Here is a 20,796-nt window from a genome sequence, read left to right as displayed (position 1 = left end):
TTCGGGTACCTGTAAATTTGGTTCGAGTTTGGGTATTAATATTTGAGGTACCCGAATATTCAGTTCGGGTGCTAGGTCACTTGCAAAAATTAACCAAGTCGGTTATTGGGTACCCTTAAGTATGACCTGAATATTCGGCTCCGATGGGAAAAGGTCCAAACCGGTTCAAGTACCCGGTTTTGAACACCCCTAGTGTGTTATGTTTATTAATAAAAATATTTTCTATACGAGGTATGTATACTTCTATATGAATACTCATTAAAAAAATTTGGGTAACAATAACATAATCTTCATCCAACATGCCATTTTATAGTAATGCTACATTTAGTATTTTAATAAATGTGATAATTTAAAGGGAGAAAATTAATTTCAATCAATTATCATGTAGGAAGAAAATCAAAATGAAGACAGTTTTTATAAAAACAATTAGAAAGGAACGCAAGTTTCAAAAGGACAAAAATAGGAAACTTAAAAGTAATTTAACAAAAAAAAGGAGTTTATGATATTCACAAGTTTATTATACCCTCACTTATTATCTTTCAGTAATTATATATTTACACCACTTTTTTACATCATTTTTATTACATCATGATGTGATATATGTCTCAATCACACAAAATTTTAATTATTTAAAATTTTTAATATTATAATAGAATTTATGTGGTTGTGGTATAGTCACATCATGATGTAATAAAAATGGTGTAAAAGAGTGGTGTAAATGTAGCATTACTCATCTTTCAGTAATTATATATTTACACCACTTTTTTACATCATTTTCATTACATCATGATGTGATATATGCCTCAATCACACAAAATTTTAATTATTTAAAATTTTTAATATTATAATAGAATTTATACGGTTGTGGTATAGTCACATCATGATGTAATAAAAATTGTGTAAAAGAGTGGTGTAAATGTAGCATTACTCATTATCTTTTATGATATTGACAATTATGATACGGTTTCAAAATATTCAAAATAACTATTCAATCCTTTTTAATTAATAAAATTCCAAAATTGTAAATTAAAAATTATTTTAGTTATGTTGTATTTTAGTACGTCCAATCAAATGACTCTCTCTCTATTTTTTTCTTCATTTTTTTTTTTTTTTTTTTTTGTGAAAAAAGGTTTAATGAATATAATCTCTTTTATACAGATTTTGATATTTCATATTTAATTATTTCACTTACTATGCAATGTAACACATAGATCAAACATTATTTTTTGGTGAAGATTACTAAATCTTTCTAACTTGAAATTTTGACATGTTTGTTACAAATAAGAGTGAGCATAAATAAATCACATATTTAATTTTATATTTTTAAACCGATTATCAAAGTCTTAAAAAAAATACCATTCTTTTGATCAGTTGATTGATTTTTTTTTTTTTTTTTTTTTTTTTTGGTTCTTTTCTTTTTATGTGTTATGACTTTTGACGCATTTTTATCTCTCAACGACTATTAATATTTCTTTTGACTTTTATATTATATAATCATTTAGGTTTACATTTACACCCTTTTTTAAGTTAAATTAAATGGTTTATGGATTCGTTCTTTGTTTAGGGGAAGAGATATTATTAAAGGATACTAACAAAATTGATCAAATTTTTGGGGGTTTTAGTTATTAACCAACTTTCCAGACCCGGTAACTTTCCATCCAAATATTTCAGTTAAATGTCAAAATACCATCATCCCCCAACCTTCTAAAACGTGACTTAAACTTTTGTTCGGGGAAAGTTCTACTAGATCCCCTCAACTATATCAATATCAATATTTACCCAATCGCTTAGGTTTCAAAAATTGCTCTCAACACCCTATTGTTAGTCAAAGTTATTTAATCTATTACCCGATAATCTAAAATCAATTAATTTCTTTATTTAACCCTATTTTCAATAATAATTAAAAAAAATTATTATGCCTGAAAAATCAGGATTGATGTTAGCCTATGTCAGCAAGCACCAATCAGAGTTCATGAAGGCTTTGCACCGTCTAGGAGCTACCATGTTGCTCCATGACAGAAAGAATATGTCTTCGTGTCGCTCGGCCATTTGTTGCCTTTGGAACCAATTTGTATCCCCCTTACAGGGATATCACTAGAGGTCACTCCAACTGGTTCAGTTGGGTTAATCTTGGGGAATGTGAACCCCTTAGGCTTCTTTGTCATCTTTGTGATCTACGGTGGCATAGTTGCTGCATGGCATAAAGATGCGTCAGCAAAAAAAGTCTTCTTGTGTTAATAAAGACTTAAAAAATTTCTGTGTAAGAAATATTTATGAGCTGAACCGTCCAAAGATACGTCGGGACTAAAAAACCCGTACTTCTGAAGGTTGGCAATATTCACAAGTAGCCTTGCGTCGCAACTCTGGTCGGGCAATCGATCAAATGCTTTAATGTGGCTGCGATCAACTAGTGTCAACAATCTAGTCATTTTGTTTCCTGTAAGAAAGCAAAAGATTTGTTAGCCTAATACATTAAGGAAAAGTTAAAGTTAAAAGATGAGCAATCTGGAAATTAGAAGGAAAACCTACTTGGCTCCTTAAATTTACAGACTCGATCGTACTCAAAGAAAAAAATATTTGGTTTCCTAAGCCCCAACATTGTTGGGGTAACCAAATATTCCTCCCTCGATTGTTGATCGCTCAAAGAGGTAGTACAAATCTTAGTCTTTATTCCTTTTTAAATAATAGGCCCAACTGAGTTCCTCTGCTATTGGCTCATCAAGGTTGTGTTCGCCAAATGCGATATACATAGCGACCGTTATCATATATGCATTTGGCATCAATTGGAATGGCACGATTTGGAAGTTGTCGAGGATCGACCTGATGTAGGGGGTGAAAGGGTATCCTCACTCCACATTTAAAGATCACTTCTGAGATCATGGCCAATCCCTCGGGAGGATCCTGAGCAGTGTGCGACATGTGTTGGAACACGTTTACATTGATCGCGTACTGGTCTATTGCTCTGGATTTCTTCTTTCAAAACTATCAACCGTATCACCTTTTCGGGACCCATTGAGGTACCCAGTGGTTGCAAGCTTCCAACTCCGACTGTTCTCACCTTAGGGATATTCATCGTTCTTAAAGTCTATAAAAGGGCGACATGTAGAGATGACTTAAACTCTGCATAAGTTACTGTAAGAATCAGCATGCATGAAGAGTGGTGGAGATGGAGAATGAAAGCATGAAAGCATGGATTCTAAAACCGGTTTTCAAACAAAGCTTGGAAAAGAGATTATACCTACTCCTTTGCTTTGGATTGATGAAGATTAGCTTCAAAAGGATGAAACCTCCACACTTTAACACCACCTTGAGAGATTAGAGAGTGGCCTTGGGTTTGAGAGAGAGTTTTGGTTTGTGTTTTTGTGAACTAGTCAAGAATGAACAAAAATGCAACCTTTTGCACTTATATATACTTGGGCAATATTGCAATTATTTATTTTTCACTTCCAAGCCCAATAAAATCTTATTTTATAAAGGGACCCCACGAATTTAATATGCTACCCTTTGAATAATCAATATTATTCAAGGGCCCATGTAAACTAAACTAGTTTACATTAACAACCCATAAATTTACCCTTTTTACCCTTTAACTATTAAAAGGTTATTTTTGTTCATCTCATTAATCTTAACACTTTAAGATATAATAATTAAATATAATTAATTATTGCTTGACCATTTTAACCCTTAAAATGTCACAAATTGTTTTCTATGTAACTATTACTATAGAAATCCCGTTATTACCCTCGGAAGGTGCTAGCCCTCTTCGGATAATCATTTCTCTCTCTCATCATTCTCTAACTTCTCAAGGCTATTGGTGTGACCATGTAGGTCCACCGTGGATTAGCCGTGAGCCGGTTCTGGATGAATCCGGAAACCTGTCCGGAGGCCCAACGACTATGGTAAACATCTAGCAATGTGCCATAGTCCCTAAACCACGATGAAGAAATACTTCATCGAACCCATTTCAGATCATACGTACCATGCAGGTAAAGTCCCTCCATTGAGATATCCTAATCGAGTATGGATTCATGGAACGTCAAAATCCTAAACTCGATCTTCTACCGAATTGTCGATCAATATGTCCGGAACTTGTCATCACAAACTTACTTTTGTATGACTAATAATAGACTCTGGCCAGAGATTCAGTTTTCCGACATTTATCGATGTTCGTCTAGGAACTCGAATCCGGATGGAGTCAGCGGTACTCCCGATCCTATATTTCCGAGTCAATGGATCCCCTCTTGACCATCGTTCGTTTCCGCATATGAACAACGCATGACCAAATAGGCTTTATTGTACGAAACATGATTAGTCTCGTACTTATACACCGTATGAACCATACGCATCCATATCGGATCCGACTACAATGTCTCAGGTCAAAGGACTACATCGTGCACTGATATAACCAAACGATAAATCATTGACTACATGCTTTTCCAAGTGATTTGTCGTTATTCGGTCACGTTCGAAAAACAGTTCACCAACCGTTAATCCATACCAATGCCCTAGTGACATGACTATCATCGTCATCCATACTTATATCAACTCATGATATCTTTCAAAAGCATCCGGTATGCCTACTGTGCAATATAGTTGCCCAAATTATATTGCTTCCGTAGAGAACCCTTTTCGATAATTCATTTACCGATTAAATGAATCATCTGGACAATTCATATACATACTTTATTTTAAATGCATGACTGAATAAAGGAAGCAATTTACATATATAAATTGAAGAACTCTTTCTTCTATTACTTTATGATATATATATATAGATACAAGACAAAATGCTCTGAAACCGACAACACGAATGGTTTCTAGGGCATACACTAATATACACTAACAGTTGCCTCGTACGATGACTCAGAAGAGTAAAACAACCCTGGTTCCTCTTCCACAACCACCAAAAACCCTAAAAATTCTTGAGAAAGATTTTCTAAAAATCTGTGCCCTAAGTTTTGACTCTTAAAGTGTTTCTTTTCAAACACTACCCAAGATGTTCATCATCTAAGCCTACCAAATGTTCACACCTACCATTATTGTAAAAACTAAGTTTTTTGACAAGAATGAAAAAGAGAAGAAATTTCTTTACCTCTTGATTGCTGGGAATGAATGCTCTGTCGTAGCGTTGAGTTCACATCAACCAGGAAGAGGATGAACTAATCTTTTGAGTGCAAAAATGTTGTTTTTCTCTCTGAAAGTTTGAGTATTGTGAAAAAACTTAGAATGGGCTTTAGGTTTTATAAGGTGGAAGACGACGCTTGGTTTCTTTTATAAGCGACATTTGGGCGGGAACGCGTTTCCAACCCTTGATTGTGACCATGTGTCACTTATCTGCGCGAAGAGTAACCTTCACGCTTTGTGAAAATCAACCAGTATTTCTCTTTATTAAAATTGACTAACACTAGCGTGATTATCTCCTCTACATTAAATGCGCCCTAATCCACATTTAATGCTTCAAAAGGGACTGTCATTTTAGCATGGCTTGCATTTAATGTTCATGGTTGACACTTATTGCACAAAGACATATCTATCAAATAAAGCTCATTTTATTGACTAAGACAGCTGTCAAACGTAATGGATAACATCTGAGAAGGTCGTTAGAATAAGATGTTTTTTCCACATGTCACATTCGAACACTGAGCAAAATAATTCTCAGTTGTCGACAGCAAAATGTTCTAAGTGTTTTCTAGTTGTGAATGACAGGTAGAGTACAAAACACATTTTCATAGCACTAATCATGATCTGGCTCAGGTCGTTAGACCTTTGTGAGTGATCATGTCAGGTTGCATGTGTAGTTCTCGGGACCCATGTCACAATCTACACTCAATTCACTGGTCGAATCAGACTATCAGCCTCATGTCGTTTGTAAAAATGTGACTATTCTCAACTGCTAGTTCGGGCAAACACTCCTCGAGACGAGTCAAATCGCGGCATAATTATGAAGTTCTCAAGATTCAATCTTTGAACATTAAGAACTGGGGAGCTTTTGTTATGCCTAAAAAATCAGGGCTGACGTTAGCCTATGTCAGTAAGCACCAATAAGAGTTCAGGAAGGTTTTGCGCTGTCCAGGAGCTGCCACGTTGCTCCATGACAGAAAGAATACGGTTGTCACCAACTTAGCAGATTCAGGTTTTGTCTATAAGTGATTGAGGACCGCACACCTATCCAAGCCTTAGATAATTTGAGGATATTTCTTAAGTTATCAGACAATGGGAGGCAAGGAAGGACTTGCACGGCACCTACCCACTTGAAAAATTTGTAATCATTACCATGAGTTCCTCTACTATAAATACAGGAAGGAGACTGACTTGATATTCTCTCTGAATTTTCAGAATTTTGATACTGAACCCTCAGTCTGATTGTAATCTTTATTTTCAGAACAAAGATAACATACAGGAAGGAGACTGACTTGATATTCTCTCTGAATATTTAGTTATTGTACCTATGTTTGCTATTCGCTATACGTGACCTCTTGTAACCTCTCATATATAAAACAAATAGTAGACGTAAGATTCACTTTAAGCATCCAAATCACTTTAAAAATCATATCTCTCATTTATTATTTAGTCTTTGTATCTAATTATAATCATTCACGTGTAATTTCTAAGAACGCTTTAGTACTTTGCACATGCGAGTCGTTGGTGTCAATATTACGCATCAACAAAATCTATTTTAATTATAAAAAATGAACCTTTTTTAACATATAGACTAGTTCTCACTGTATAATTATTTGAGTACAATTGTATACGTAATAGTCCCTTAGAAATTGAAAATTAAAATTCCATAAACTTTGTTGATTAATTTGTTGGAATTCAGAGATTTTATATGAATACAGGATTGTATTATTGATGGGTGTTACCCAAAGATGAAGATTTACAATAGGCAAAAGCTGGAGGATTCATCTCCCAACAATTATTCCATGTTGATGATGAGGTTGCAACACAATCCACAGGCAGTTTCGGTTGATTGGTGTAGACGTAAAAATCTACCTATACGGAAGAGGGCTCTGATCCCGTGAGGTTGATGCCACTAGCGATCCGTTGCACCTGCACACGTAGAGAAACAAGCGTGAAGCAAACGGAAAATACCAGGGTGGTGTTAGTGTTTGCCATAAGCACTCCGACGCTCAAGTCAGCAAGGCTGAAAAAGGCTAGTATAGTGAGGGCTAGGGAGTAGAGAGGTTATCAGAAGTCTAGTCGGGGATTGTGACTATTGCAGTCATGTGAAGCTCTTAAGTCAGAGCTTCGGGTGTGAAGGTGTAATGTAATGTGTCTTGTGAGAGGGCTGGCCTCTGTTTATATAGTGATTGTCTGGTCTCCCAATCCTGGTAGAAGTAGGAGTCCCAGTGCGATTCTGATACAACCCTAGAGGAGTTAGGGCAGTGGTGAATTGTCTTACCAGTGTTCGGATAGGAAGGTGATCCCAATCAGGAAAGTAACTTCGAGTAGGAAAATGATCTGAACAAGAAGGTGATCTCAAATAGGAGATTGATCGGGAATAGGAAAGTGATCTGTGGGAGCCGTGGGCTTTGGATTTGTTTGTGGATCTAGGAAGTGAACTGGGATTAGGAGACTTGTGCTCGGATGGTTTGGGCTGGCTGTATCTTGTATCAAATGGGCCCGTACCAGGATTGGGCCCGGTCTCTTCCACACAATCAGGCCTGTTTTCCTATTTGGGTCAAGGGCGATTTTTTGCCCTAACAGTTTGCCCCCTACTCTCTGAGTTAAAAATTTTTAAGTTTGAGAGTAGAAAGTGTTGAAGCGCACTCGGTCTCCCTTCTTGGATGACCGATCGTCGGTGAAGCTGAACAGTTTGACGTAATTGGTTCTTAGTCTTGCATCGTTCGGTATCTATTACCGGTCTGGAGTAGGCCATCATCACTAGAGGGTGTGCTCGATCGGTGTGGAGGACCGAAAGGATTGAGAATGATTTCTGGGACTCATGTGTTCGTTTGGTATGTCCTGCCGACTAGAGAAGTGAGTCGGCATCCCACGGCATGAGTGTTCACTCGGTATGCGGAATTGAGTGATGTAGAGATGGTATCGGGCTAAAGGCTCGTTCGATCGGGGTGCTTGGGTAGGCGAGTGAGTGAGATGCAAGAGCTTCGTCCTTTGGTTTTCCATTCGTCCGCTATGGAAGACTGAATGGCCGAGGCATTCTAGTTTGATCGTCTGTAGAGTGACCGCGAGCTGGGCCATTCCAACTTGATCGGCCAGTCAGGAAGACCTCCTGGGCTTATGAAGACCAGGAGCATGTCGGGTCCACTCCGAAGTCATGAGCTAAGCCGGTCGGGAGGACAGGACGAACGAGCTATAGCTTTCGTACTGGGCTATGGTTTCCTAGGGGCCCTGGATCACTGCCACATGTACGGTTGCCACGTGTACAGTAGCGATCGACCCGTCGTTTCGAGAGCAAGAAGACTATCTGACCGTTGACCAATTGCAAACCACCACGTGTCCAATTTTTTCTTACAAAAATTGAGGAATAGACTGTTCGTCTTCCATTTGTGTTTTCCTTCTATTTTCCTAAAAAAAAAAAAAAAAAAAAAAAAATCTTTCCTTTTTCATTCAAGTTTCTTGAGCGACAGTGGTTTCTCTTTCTGCAGTCTTTCAAGGTAAACATTCTTCTCTTTGGGTTGATTTTCTACTTTGTTTTGGTTGTTTGCTGAATCTTTGGAAGATAGGATGAAGTTTTTGAACTCTTGAGTGGGTTTTGATTGGATTTCGAAGTGTTTTGGAATTAGGATTCTTAGAATAGGCATAGATTTGGATTTTCCAGTGGATTTCCGGCGTGTTGCCAACAATTTTGGTATTTTTCAAATTTTTGGATGGCACAGGGGGGACATCAGGTTATATAACACTTTGGCTCGGTCGGTCTGCCTAACCGAATCAAGCGACGGGCTAACAATTGTGATCTAAGTAGCCTTGCTTGGTCGTCCGTCTCGTCCAACTGAGTGGGGAGGATATCGTATGATTGGTTCAGTCAATCAGGGGCTCGGTTGGTCTGACTAACCAAAGAGAGAGATAACCTAAGGATTTAATAAGACGGGTAGGTCGTCTGGTCCATCCGGCCGAGTTGTAAGGGAGCGTGCTGAGTGAACTGAAAAGGTGATCGGTTATCCAGTCCGAGCAGGTGGTGCAGCCATGCAGGTGTTTTGAGTTGGTAAGTCGATGGCCAAGGGTGAGTAGTCTCGTAAGGTCGAGCTTGAGGGTAGGTCGGTTATTTGGGGCGAGCGAAGAAGGTCTCTGGTGAATCTAGGGCCAGGTCGGTAGCGAGGGTCGACTGGGGCTTAGGATTTGAGAAGTTGTTGGTGGGTAGGTCGGCTGGTGTTGAAGGGTGAGCGATAGCTAGGTATAGTCTCCTTATTCGGTCGATAGCTCAGGGCGAGTGGTCACTTGCCACTTAGTTTTTCGAGAGCTTGGAATTTGAGATCGAGTCAGTTGGTTAGGTTAGGCGATCTGGTCAACATGTCAAATTCTGAATCAACTAGCTCGAACGGGATTGTGGCAGGCACTTGGGATGAGTATGAGCATGCCCCTACCATAGTGATGATGCCCGAGGGGGGCATTCCGATGGGTGTACCAACCAGAGTTAGTGTAGCTGCCCCAGGGATGAGTGCGGCTGGCCCGAGTGGCTCAAGAAGGCATGGGAGAAATGGGGAAGACTCCGAAGGGGTCGGTAGTCCATCCTCGTCTAGTAGTAGCTTTGAGGAAGAGCTGAGCCAACAGGGCAGCAGGATTTTGACCAGGGATTATCTGCCCGTGCTGAAGGACAATGATGTGTGGCGCATTCGGACTCTGTATCACATTTTAAATTTGGTCAAGATTCGAGTGCCGAGGTCGTACAAGCGAGTCGACTGGGCGGCCTAGGGCTGGGTTAGTGTTTACGAGAAGTGGTTTCACGATGAATTGAGGCTACCTGTCCCTCGCCTCGTTTGGGAGGTGTTGAACCACTTCATGATTGCCCTGTCTCAGCTCATGCCGAATGGTTAGAGATTGTTGATGGCTCTGGAGGATCTATGTGTTCGGAACTAGGTGAGGTTCGGGCTACACGAGCTGTTGTACTCGTACTTCCTAAAGGAGAATGACAAGGAGAAGGGTCGGTATCTACTGAACTTGAGGCATGACCGGTCTCACTTGATGACCGACCTGCAGTCTAGCGACAAAAACTGGAAGGACTAGTACTTCTTCATGAAGGGTCAGGCTCTTTTTGGAGAGAGGGGACAGGGCGAGATCCTGAGCGGCTGGTGGGCTACTGGTGAAAACTTTGTTGCCTTTTTTGTACTTTGATTAATAAATATTGATTATGTTTTTTGCTTGCAGAGCTTGAATACAATCGGGCTAGGCAGAGCGGAGACGGCTTGGATGTGGTAAACCAGAGGGTTCTAGCCATTTCGAAGGAGCAGAGGGATTGGCAAGTGGTACTGGCAGAGTCCAATCTCAGGACCAGCATTCTTTGGGCCAGAGTAGAGGCGATCCAACAAGATACTCATTTCCCCTTGCTGAAGTAGACCTGGGACATGCTTCTAAGTCGATACTGCAATCATATCATTTTTGGTGAGTCTGGGCTGAACCCACTAACCGTTGGAGAGTTTGTGCTTGCAGAGACACTGATGAAGAAATTAACCATCCCGAGTGTAAGCGAGTCCATCGCCCGGCATCGGGAGAAGAGGATGAGGGAATCCTTGGCCAAGGAGGACGGGAGAGTAAAGGACGTGTTAACGACACCGTCGAGCCAGCAGCTTGCGGCCAAAGCTGGGTCATCCCAGACCACTGTCATGGATAAGGAGGTCGGGACGATTACATTCAAAATTCCAGCTACCACGTCGACCTACTCTAATGTGACTTCCATGAGCAAGCTGACTAACTCTTTTTTGTTCTAGGCGGACGAGGCACGTTTGAACCAGATGGGTTCAGTTGCTGCAGTTGATTAGGGGGTAGCCCGCCCCTTTCAGGTATGGCAGTAGTTGTCATTATTTTTGTTCCTGAATTTCGTTCTGATAATACTATTTTGTTGTGCAGGTGTTCACTAGTAGTCTTCATCTGAGGAAGTCTGTGGTGGCGTAGGAGAAGCGGATACAAGATGTATCCAAGGTGAACACCAACTTGCGCCAGAGAGAGGTAGTAGCACTTAAGGCCGAGCAGGATAATCAGCAGCTTCTAAGGGACAGCGAGCGTGAGCTAGAGAGGTTAAGGCGTGACTTGGCCGAGAAGACCGCAGAGATCCAGTCTCTCAGAGAGCGGTGTATTTTTATTGATGATGATGCTATCATCAAAGCCTAGGGTGAACTCATGCTTGAGTTCAAGGGAGGACCTCTCACTAGGATCTAGACGAAGACATCCAGCTCATGCGGGAGTTGCTGGAAGAGGGAGATTGTCATCCGAGGGGGGCAGGACGAGGAGCAGTTGCCTGACCTTGCTAGTCGACGGGCTCCGTCAGGTATTGAGGATGTGAGCGACTAAGCTGCTGGGATGGGTGCTGGTAGTGCAAACATGACGACCAAGTCAGAGATGGAGGAGGCGACTCGAACTGAGGATACTTAGCTTAGTTTTCCTTTTGTTTATGTATTTTGGGGCCTACGATGCCCTCTTCCTTGGCGTGTGTGCCTTTTTGTAGTCTGAACTGAGCCATTTGAGGCCTTTTTTGTACTCTGAACCGAGCTGTGTGAGGTTGTATGTATTATACTTGGTTGTTTGTGTTAAAGTAGATGCCCTAGAGCCAATCAATTATTGTAGAATTGACTCTTTGTAATAATGTTCATGAATCAATAAAAGGCATTTTATTCTATATCGCGTAAATCATTATTATTGCAATATGTATTGACATATGTCCTTAGAATGGTAGAACCGTGACGAAGGTATCAAGTGTTTCAAATCTTGATAGTGAGAACCCTATGAGCACATATGGTGGCCATTCTAGAAACGTCCGTAGCCCTAGTATTATTCTAAAGTAAGGGCACAGATAATACGGTAAGGCTATCATAGTGTTGAACAACCCTGTCGAAAGGCAGTGACTGATCTCACTTGTCAAGGTTGTTTGGTGACAACCTGGTGCAATACATGGGTGCTTGCTGTAGGCGATTACACTGCAGCAAGTTCACTGGACTGACCCACCAGAGGATTCCATATGGATGGTAACCCCAGTGTCTATGGAACAAATCCTCTAACGAATGGTGGTGCATGTGATCCTTAGACTTGAGATCACCGGAGCACCTTGTGCACCGATTGGTGTAGTTTGACACTAGCCTAACGCAGTTCTTTTCAGAGCTGTCAATACGGTGGTGATTGGCTGCATCAAGGAGTGTATCAAGACTATGGTGGATTGACAGAGGATTCATCACTCCCGGGTACGGGAGAAAGTTATCTCACGGCGCAATTCAGTATATGGCAATGACACTAAAACTGTGGCCACAGTGGGATTGAGTTGTTGCTCTATCCAGTTTATAATACGGGTCATTGGTCCAGAAACTGAATAAATAATATCGAGAGTAACCGAAGGTTGACACTATTTCTATGCCTTCGTCTCGTCGAGATAACGTATGATGAAAGGATCGAATTGCACGGTAACCATATCGTTGACAGGTAGCTACTTTGCTGAATCCGAATCTATCGGGTGGCCATGATGCCTTGCTAGGGGCCAATCTTGGTCTGTGTATTAGTGAGACGATTAATTGGTGTTAATCGCAATACTATACACTGCCGATATGATGAGGAGCCTAAGGGTCACACACATAGAAGACAATTTAAGATGCAAGAAGAAAGAAGGGCGTTTTCGTCTTTTAAGGCGAAAGGGTATTTTGGTAATTTCACAGTGCAATTAAATTTGCTGAGGTCGTAGCCTTTATTTAATTTGTTAGAAAAATTAAATAAGTGAAATTACGTTTAAATGTGTGTTCGCACATATTTAAATATATTATCATTATTGTTAAATGTTAATATATATTTAAATATATATTAATTGATTTTAATTGAGATAATGATGGAAAATAAAATAAATCAAATTGTGAGTGTTTGGCAACATGGGGCGTTTGGGTTGAAGCCCAAGCCTATTCCGTATGGGATTAGGGCAAATTGTTTTTACTATAAAAAGAAAAGTGTGTTAATTAAATTAAGCAGATTTTTCTTTGAAAAACAAAAACACACAGCCCCCATTTTACACTCCCACGGCAAAAATCTTTCTTTGGCCTAAATCAATTCAATTTGATTTCTTTTCTTCTTAATCTTGAAGCCAAAAAGGATCTAGCAAATACCTCTTTGGTTCTTTTGAGATTGTCTTCGTGTGGACTACGTGGGTTTGATCCTACACTTGGATCGGTAGCAAAATGTTCAAAGACAATCGTGGTGGAGCCTCCAAACGTGCGTTTGTTTCTCTTAACTCATGTTGAATATTTCTGCAAATTCTTATTATGATAAAATTTTAAAATTATACCCTTGATCTTGGCTCATGTAAACGATCCTGTTATATTAATTTTTTGTTTTCGCTGTGTATACTGGACTGTTTACTAACAGTTTTAACTTTTGATGCTTTCTTCATGGATGAGTGAGTTGTTCATTCCCTCTTTACTTGTAGATGCACTATGTTGTGATTGTTACTTTAGTGTGGCCTAGTGGCTAAGGCATGTAGGCCTTATGTTGGGCTAGGTTGGTGCTTTGCTTATTAAAGGTGTAAGAACCATTCCCTCGGTCTGGCCGACCGAGTACATAGTCTCCTGGATTGAATGAAGTCAATCCGAAGGTGTGAATTCTTGGATCGAACAGGGCTGACTTGAAGGCGTGAGTCATAGATCGGGCTAAGCCGATTTGATGGCGTAAATTCATAGATCGGGCAGGGCCAATTGAAGGTGATTCCGTGAACCGAGCGGGGTCGATTCAAAGGTGTTATCGTGAACCGAGCCGGGTCGATTCGAAGGTGCAAATTGGTGGATCAGGCAAGGCTGATCTAAAGGTGTTATCGTGAATCGAGCAAGGTCGATTCGATGGTGCGATTTTGTGGATCGGGCAGGGCCGATCTAAAGGTGTTACAAACAATTGATCGACCGGAGTCGATTTAAAGACGAAAAATTTCTGAATAATACTTCATTAAATGTTTGGCCATGAGGCCGACTGTCTATGAGGAGATGGATAGGCCCACTCATCCTTTTAAATTAAAAAAAATAAAAACAAAAAAAAGATAAGTTCACCTAGAAGTAGTAGCATTTGAGGTGAACGACATTCCAGCTGTTACTGATATCTTTGCCCTCGGGGGTCTAGAGTTTGTAAGCGCTCTTCCCTACTTCTTTGGTTATCTTGTAGGGGCCTTCCCAAGTGGGGCCGAGTTTGCTAGAGTTGATCTCCTTGGTGTTTTGGAAGACCTTGCGGAGGACCCAATCGCCTACTTTGAAAGTCTAGATCCTAACATTGCGGTTGTAGTATCGGGCGGCTTGTTGCTGATAGATTGCGTTTCGGATGCTCGCCCATTCGCGTAGCTCATTGACAGTGTCTAGGTTCTAGCAAAGGTTCTGGTTGTTTGATTCCTCATCCGTCCATTGGAGCCTGGTGGACGGGACTGATACTTTGGCTGGGATGACTGCTTTAGAACCGTATGTGAGGGATAAGGGGGTCTCGCCGGTTGACAAGCGAGTTGTGGTTCGGTATGACCAAAGGACTCCGAGTAGCTCATCTGCCCATGCACCCTTAGCTTTCTGTAACCGCTTCTTTAATGTCTGAATGATGGTCTTGTTCGATGACTCGGCTTGGCCGTTAGACTAGGGGTTACGGGGGGTTGAGAAGCTCAATTTTATTCCCCCCATGTCACAGAAATCCCTGAAGCCTGAACTGATGAACTGGGATCCATTGTCGATGACGATCTCCTTTGGTATCTCGAATTTGCAAATGACATTTTTCCAAATGAAAGCTTTTACCTCTCGATTCTGACTTGTGCGAAGGCTTCGACTTCGATCCACTTGGTAAAGTAGTCTGTCACAGCTAACATGAACACTCGTTGCCTGGGTGCAGTTGGTAGCTTTCCCATAATGTCCATTCCCCACTTCATGAAGGGCCAAGGTGTGAGGATGGAGTGGAGTCGCTCTGGAGAGAGGTGTGAAACGTGAGCAAACCTCTGACAACTGTCATACTTCTTCACATAAGCGGCCGAATCGTTGCGTATGGTTGGCCAGTGGTATCCAACAGTGATCACCCGGTGTGCAAGGCTGTGTCCCCTAGCATGGTTTCCACATTCGCCTTTATGGATCTCGGTGAGAACACTCTAGAACTCTTCTAGGCTTGTGCACTTGAGATAGGGGCCCGAGAATGAATTTCTAAGGAGTTGGCCCTCATGTATGGTGAATATGGCGACTCTTGCTTTCAGTCGGTGTACCTCGTTCTTGTCAGCTGGGAGTTAGTCGTGTTCCAAGTATCTCACTATCGGAGTCATCCAGTAGTCGGCTAGTTTAACACCCATGGCTTCCTCGGGTGGCTTGTTTGGTTGTTGTTCCTTCCAGTTGGTTGGCCACTGCATGAATAATAGAGGGATGGATGATTGGGAAGAACATTTGAGGGTTGAGCCGAGGTTGGCGAGGGCATCAGCGTGAGAGTTCTCCGCTCTAGGGACTTGGATGATGGAGAACTCCTCGAATTGGGCCTGTAGCTCTTTGACCATGCTTAAATAGGATGTCATCTTTGAGTCGCGTGCTTGATACGTGCCTTGCAATTAATTGACCACGAGTTGGGAATCAGACTTCACCTCTAGTCTCTTTTGCTCCAATTTCTTTGGCTAAGGAAAGTCTAGCTATGAGAGCCTTATATTCGGCTTCGTTGTTCATGCACTTGAAACCACATCGTATTGCTCGTTGGATGATGTCTCTTTCTGGTGCAATCAGTACTAATCCAAGTCCGCTTCTATTCACGTTACTCAAGCCATCCACTAAAAGAGTCCATTTGGAGGGTGATCCGCCGTTAACAACTCACTTTCTGCTTGGGTGGTGGTACTCGGGGTGAAATCGGCAATAAAGTCAGCTAACGCTTGGGACTTGACAGTGTGCAAGGCTGATAGGATATGTCGAACTCACTGAGCTCTACTGTTTATTGCAGGAGTTGGCCTGATAGCCCTGGTTTGTGCAGCATCTTCTTGAGTGGGAAGGAGGTGAGTACAACTATTGAGTGGCACTGAAAGTACGGCCTGAGCTTCCTGGATGCATGGATGAGGGCAAGGGCCAGTTTCTCCAGCTGACTGTACCGTGTTTCTGCATCGAGGAGTGACTTGCTTACATAATAGACCGGTAACTGCTTCGTTTCTTCTTCTCGAACTAGTACTGCTGAGATGGTTGTCTTTGAGACCGCTAGGTAAGAGTAGAGCTTTTCCCCATCCATAGGTTTGGAAAAGAGCAGAGGGGAGGTCAGGTACCTTTTCAGCTATTGCAAGGCTTCTTCACAGAAGGTGGTCCATTCGAACTTCTTGGACTTTTTGAGAGCATGGAAGAAGAGATGGCACTTGTCGGCTGATCTGGAGATGAAGCGGCTCAAGGCAGCCACTCGTCCTACCAAGCGATGGACGTCTTTGATGCAATTCGGAGACAGTATGCTGAGGATTGCTCTGATTTGGTCGAGATTAGCTTTTGTCCCTCGCTAAGTCACCATATAGCCCAAGAACTTACCTGACGAGACACCGAATGAGCACTTGGCTGGATTAAGCTTCATGTTGTACTTCCTGATGATGGCGAATGCCTGGCTGAGGTGGTCAAGGTGTTGTTCGACCATCAGGGACTTGACAAGCATGCCATCGATGTATACCTTCATAGTGTCTCCGAGGTGCTCGGAGAACATCTTGTTGACCAGCCGCTGGTAGGTGGCCTCGGCGTTCTTAAGACCGAATGGCATCACCTTATAGCGATAGGTTCCCCTCTCCATGATGAAGGTTGTCTTTTCTTGGTCGTCTGGGTACATCAAGATCTGGTTGTACCCTGAGAAAGTATCCATGAAACTAAGTAGCTCGTGATCTGTGGTCGCATCAACCATCATGTTGATATGTGGGAGCGAGAAGGAGTCCTTGGGGTAGGCTTTGTTTAAGTCCGTGAAATCGATACAGACTCTCCACTTCCCATTCTTTTTCTTTACGACCATGACATTTGCCAGCCATTTGGGGTAGTGGACCTCTCTGATCATACCATTGCTCAGTAGCCTCTCGACCTTTTCATTGACAATTCGGTTACGCTCTGGTTGGAATTTCCTTCTCTTCTGTTTCACTGGTGGGTGATCTAGATCTACCTTGAGTTGGTGAATCATTGCGTCTAGACTGATTCCAGTCATGTTGGCATGAGACCAGGCGAAACAGTCCTGGTTCTATTTGAGGAATTCTACCAACTTCTCTCTTGTCTTGGGCTTGAGGCGAGACCCTATGTGTGTCTTCCTCTCAGGGTCGTCTGGATGTATCTGTACTTCATCTAACTCTTCCATAGATGGTTGATCCGGCTCGGTCGGAGGGGTTAGATGGGACTGTTATTGCTATGAAGAGTTACCCTTGCCCTTAAAGGCATTCTTGTAGCAATCTTTAGAAGCTTTAGGGTCACCCTTGATCTCTCGTATGCCCCATCTGGTTGGAAACCTGACCGTCTTGTGGAAGGTAGATGGGACTGCTCGCATGTCATGGATCCAGGGTCGGCCTAAGATGACGTTGTAGGGAGAGGGGCAGTCGATCACCAGAAAGACGGTCTATTTGTTTACTCTGCCGGCGTAGATAAGGAGGATGATCTCCCCGATAGTGTACTTTTGCTTAGAGCTAAACCCAACCAGCAGTGTCGGGCTCCTATTGATGTTTGCTTCTTCCAATCCCATAGCCTTCACTGCTTCGAGGAATAGGATGTTTGCTGAAGATCCTCAATCTATGAATACTCTCTTTACTAGGATGTTGGCAATTTGCAGGAAAATGACTACAGCATCCTGATGAGGAGCAGCCAAGGTGATCGGCTCATCATCTTTAAATTGAATTACCTGATGAGTGTGTGACCGTGAGACCGGATGGATGGACTGGCCTTCGTGGTGGTGATTGGCTCTGGCATATCGCTTGGCTGATGAGTAACTTACCCCACTAATCTCCGATCCTCCGGAGATGAGCGAACAAAGCCCTTTTGGTGTGGGTTCCCGCGGAGGTGGTGATGGTTCTTTTCAGCTTCTCTGGCTGATGTTGTTCTTCCCCTTATCTGTTAGCAGATCTCAGAGATGTCCCCTCTTCAAAAGTGCTGTGACCTTTAGCCACAAGGCGATGTAGTCTGTGGTGTTGTGTCCATGGTCGCCATGAAACTCGCACCACTTCATCGTGTCTCTCCTTGCTTCGGGATTGAGCTTACCCGGCCACTTAACGGTGGAACCCATTCCTTTCATAATCGCGACGACTTGGGTCGGTTCGACATTGAGGTTGTACTCTGGTATTTTATACCGGTTCGATCTGAACTGTTAGCTCTCGGTCTCAGTTCTTGTTGGTTGGCAATCATAAGGTTTTATGAATCTACTCGTATTACGTGTTGGGGTTGGTAGCGGTGCTCCACTGGTCTATGCTCTGGCTTCTTGTTATTCCTCTTCGAGTCGTATCTGGAGTGAATTGCTTGGTTTATCTTATCTTCATCCCATCTTATTTGGATCACTGCCTGTGCCAGAGCGTCTTCCATTAAGGTGCAACCTAGCTTTGTAAGTTCTTTGTATAGTTCTCCGTCTGGGAGGAGACCCTTTCTGAAGGCATCCACAGCTATCTCGGGGTTACATGCAGGGATGGAGATCTTCTCTTTGTTGAACCTGCTGACATACTCTCTCAGTGGCTCTCCCCTTCTCTGGTATACTCTGTATAGGTCGGTCGACAGCTTCTCGAGTTTCTTGCTACTGGCAAACTGTTCGACAAAGGTGTCGATGAGCTGGGTGAAGGAGTCGATGGATCCGTTCTGGAGATTCGTGTAGCATTGGAGTGCCAGGCCTGATAAGCTTGAACCAAAACTTTTGCACATGCAGGCTTCTCTCAGCGGTCGGGGTATTGAGATAGTGAACATCCACTACTTGTATGAGGCTATGTGATGGTCTGGGTCAGTGGTGTCATTGTACAGTTTCATGTTAGGGATGGTAAACTTCTGGGGCATATCGGCTACGGCGATCTCATCCACAAAGGGTGAATCCGCGTAGCAGTGGGGCCTGCTCTTCTTGGTTGGAACAGGCATTCCTGGGATGCATCTCATCACTACCTCCACATCGGCCAGCCTCTTGGCTAGTACCTGTTCCATAGGAGAGGGGGACACCATTAGGTCATCCTGCTTGACCGAGTCAGCCTTTGCATTCGTCTTCGGCATATTCCGTTGGACCATCTCGCGCGGTGTGATTTGGTGGTTCATTGCTTCGTGCACACCCTGGTAGCCTGGATCTCTGTTTACTCCTTCTGGTTGGATGACTCCCATAGTAATCGATCTGGTGTTTCGCCCTACACGAATGGTCAGGGGGGTTGTTTGATAGTCGGTCGATCCGTCAGGATGGGTGGGCTCGAATGCTATAGTTTGGTTGGGTTGGCTGCCTAACCTGTGAGGGTGAGTCGAGCCGAATGGCGTTTCTGTGAAAATGGTAGATAGGAGGTGAGGCTGGATGGTAAGAAGGGACTAGTCTTGTGGGTGCGGGCTCTCTATCACTGGAGTGCCTTGATCTCGAGACTGAGATGGGTTGGCTGAATGGGGTTCTTCTGGCATATCTTTTCCTTCGTGAGTCATGAAAGAATCATCGACCACCGATGAGTTTAATGGACGCGGCCTTTTACCAGAGACCGAGGGTCGGTGCTCTGGTGTGTGGAGAGGTTGCATGGATGGAATAGGGGCGCGGAACCGATTAGGAGGTACCTGGCCAGGCAGAAACTCCAGATCATAGAATTGACTCACTTCTCTTTAAGTGACTGGTTTTCTGCTCTGATGGATGTGTTTTTGGTCCGGATTGCATTATTCTCGGCTTCCAGTGTGGCTACCTTGTCCGAGTTCTGTTGCATGAGGGCGGTCAGAGCCTATAGTTTGGCCTCGAGGCTGGAGTTAGCGTTGTCCGAGTTGTCAACCATGAAAAGTTCCTCTACGTTGTAAGGTTCGTTAAGCCGAATGATTGCTAGAGGCCCCACGGTAGGCGTCAAACTGTAGATGTAAAAATATACCTGTACTGAAGGGGGGTCTGATCCCGTGAGGTTGAGGCCACTAGCGATCCGTTGCACCTGCACACGTAGAGAAACAAGCGTGAAGCAATCGGAAAACACTAGGGTGGTGTGTGCAGTAGGCACTCCGATGCTCAAGTTAGCAAGGCTGAAAGAGGCTAGTATAGTGAAGGCTAGGGAGTAGAGAGGTTACCAGAAGTCTAGTTGGGGACTATGACTATCGCAGTGATGTGAAGCTCTCAAATCAGAGCTTCAGGTGTGAAGGTGTAATGTAATGTGTCTTGTGAGAGGGGTGGCCTCTGTTTATATAGTGGCTGTCTGGTCTCCCAATCCTGGTAGAAGTAGGAGTCCTAGTGCGATTCTGATACAACCCTACAAGAGTTAGGGCGGTGGTGAGCTGTCTTACCAGTGTCCGGATAGGAAGGTGATCCCAATCAGGAAAGTAACTTCGAGTAGGAAAACGATCTGAACAGGAAGGTGATCTCGAATAGGAGATTGATCGGGAATAGGAAAGTGATCTGTGGGGGCCATGGGCTTTGGATTCGTTCGTGGATCCAGGAAGTGAACTGGGATTAGGAGGCTTGTGCTCAGATGGTTTGGGCCGGTTGTATCTTGTATCAAATGGGCCCGCACCGGGATTGGGCCTAGTCTTTTCCACA

This window comes from Pistacia vera, unplaced genomic scaffold (genome assembly GCF_008641045.1).
Source record: "Pistacia vera cultivar Batoury unplaced genomic scaffold, PisVer_v2 Contig406, whole genome shotgun sequence".
In the NCBI taxonomy this organism is placed as follows: Eukaryota; Viridiplantae; Streptophyta; class Magnoliopsida; order Sapindales; family Anacardiaceae; genus Pistacia; species Pistacia vera.
This window is presented reverse-complemented; position numbering follows the sequence as displayed.